The sequence below is a fragment of the Tenrec ecaudatus genome, chromosome 4, assembly GCF_050624435.1.
Source record: "Tenrec ecaudatus isolate mTenEca1 chromosome 4, mTenEca1.hap1, whole genome shotgun sequence".
Lineage (NCBI taxonomy): Eukaryota > Metazoa > Chordata > Mammalia > Afrosoricida > Tenrecidae > Tenrec > Tenrec ecaudatus.
This window is the reverse complement of record NC_134533.1, coordinates 105,403,224-105,405,968: the sequence shown is the minus strand read 5'-3', so window position 1 is coordinate 105,405,968 and position 2,745 is coordinate 105,403,224. Positions and strand designations below refer to the sequence as shown.

General features: G+C 43.4%; 1 pseudogene; it reads left to right on the top strand.

Annotated features, from left to right (window-relative positions):
* Positions 1–253: 253 nt before the first annotated feature.
* On the top strand, positions 254–721 carry LOC142445979 (LYR motif-containing protein 4 pseudogene; annotated as a pseudogene).
* The last annotated feature ends 2,024 nt before the right edge of the window (positions 722–2,745 follow it).

The following is a 2,745-nucleotide window of genomic DNA, read 5'->3' as shown; positions in this document are numbered from 1 at the left end:
CCTACCTCCATTAATCACCACTCTGCCCCATAGAACCATAGCAGGTGCTGATGAGAATGGAAGAAAATTGCAACGCAAAATTCAAATGCATTAAAAACAAATAGCACACTTATTGGTGTGTTGGAGACTGCAAGAACCCATGACAGTGCCATGCTAAGACACCCTTGGAAACTCGCACTGAAACCACTCTCGGAGATCACCCTTCAGCTGAATAATGGATTGACCTATGACATAAATGCGAACTCCATGAGGAATGCACTCCTTAGAGAATCCACTCCACCAGACCAAGGGGGGACCATTTGCTCCAAAGCAAGAGCAAGAGGGAACCTCGAGAGATGGGCATGGAGAAAGCAGGCCTGGAGAAAGACACACCTTACAGGTGAGTAACCCATGTCACAGAACAATTTGTACACGAATGGTTGATATGAAAACCCAATTTGCCATGTAAACTTTCATTTAAAGCATAATGCAATGAGGCACAAGTGTTAGCTCTTTACCGGGTGCTGAGAGAGGGCAAGCATTTCAGCGCCTACAGTTCAGAGTGTCTGTTATCAGAAGAATAAGAGGTGCCTTCAGAGAAAACAAATTTGTAAAGGATCCTGTAGAAATGCAAGCCTTAAAGCTAAGAGTCCTGAGAATAATTCATCAACAGTTTCACATCAGTCAACTGTATTCCACAGACAAACTTATCTATGAGAATCAAGAGGAATCTCAGACCTAGGGAGCCCGGGCCAGCCCCCTGGCACTTGGGGTGCACGTGGGTGGGACCTCGCCAAACCCTGTGTGGCCTCACACACCAGCTGAAAGCACCCTCTTCCTCAGCCTGCCCCAGAGGCACTGGTGATGGAGCGCCCTTGTCATTCCTTTGTAGCCTTGGTGAAAGAATGACTATCTCTGTCTGGTTCCCGAGCTGGAATGCACAGCTGGAGCTCCTGCCAGTCAGTGTCCTGTGGATTCCTGTGCCCACTCCCGCTTCACCCCCATTTTGTAGTTCATCTCCGCTTGTAGAGAGCGTTTCCTTATGGTTTCTTGGTCCCCGACAACAAACAAAATTGTTTCCCTAAAGAAAAGAATAAATGAATGTGAATAAAGACATTTCAATTATGGGGGAATAAGATTGTAAATAGTGGAGCCCCCCAGGGCAGTTCTCTGCCATACAGAGTCCCTGTGAGTTGGAATCAACTTGATGGCAATACAATCTACGACCGCAACAAAATCCTGCCATTTATCGTTGTCTGACCTTGACCAAGGACTTAAGATCTTTCAGGCCCATTTTCTTCAACAAACCAGAAATAAGGCCATATTTCATTGAATCTAATATTCCACTTATTATAATACTCAATCTTTCATATACTAATAGGAAAAAATAAGAACACTGCCAATAAAACACAATACGTATTTTATAGCGTAGAATTTGTTTCATACTTAGTGAAAGTGTTCTTTTAAATCACTTTAGGCAGATTTTTGTCATATCACTGTATTCCATTGTTAAAATAAAAATCTAAGCAAAATACCTAACAGTGTATTTTTATAATTTCACACAATGTGACTCTGCTGAATGTTTTATGGTTCAGGGGCATTGACGGCCCCTTCTTCCACACCGGTATGGATCGCTGTGCCATCACGGGCAGTACAGGTATTAGAAGCCACCAGCTGGGCTCTGGCTCATAGTCACTGTATGTACACCAGAACAAGCCATTGGCCGGGCCCATGATACCTTCACAAGTCTTACATGTGAGTCCACGATTGCAGCCTCTGGGGCAGCCTATCTCATCAGGGGGTCTTCGTTTTTCACTGACCCTCTACTTCAGCGGTTCTCAACCTGTGGATCGTGACCCCTTTGGGGATCAAACAACCCTTTCACAGGGATCATAACAGTATCAAAATGACAGTGATGAAATAGCAATGAAAATAATTTTATGGCTGGGGGTCATCACAATATGAGGAACTGTACTAAAGGGTCACGTCATTAGGAAGGTTGAGAAGCACTGCTCTACTTCATCAAGCATGATGTCCTTTTCCTGGAACCGGTCTCAACTGATAACATGCATGATGTCCTTTTCCTGGAACCGGTCTCGACTGATAACATGTCCAAACTACACGAGACAAATTCTTGCTAATAAGAACATTGAGGGTTCTTTCTTTCTTTCTCTCTTTTATTAATAAATCATTTTATTGGGGGCACTTACAGCTCAGCTCATATAACAATCCATACATCAATTGTATCAAACGCATTTGTACATATGTTGCTGCCATCATTTTCAAAAGATGCATGCTTCTTAAGAGAAGTCTTCACTGTCGCCTTCCGGGTTTTCTTCCATGTCATGCTTTGATGAAAATACTGTGGAGATACCAGAAGTAACAACCAAGTTTGCCCATGAGCCGGCAATGACAACTGTGTTGTGACAGCTGCCTGGGTGACAGTAGCTCCAGGCAACAGCCATTACACAGTGCATCCTGATTCAGAGATGATCAATGTGAAAATAAATAAATAACCAGGGTAGAACTATACAATTCATCTGCTCCTTAATTTTAAGGAACTACTAGGAAGATTAGTAAGAAAATACACAAAAGTATTAATAAGATAATAGGCAAACCGATTTTTACTATCATATCCCGAAAGATGGGACTTTCTGCTCCCGTAAAGACTGACAGTCTGGGAAGCCCTAGAGAGCGGCTCTGCTCTTCTATCCAGGCCCTGTGGGTCAGAGTCAACCCAGGGGCAGTGGGTTTGGAGATTGTATT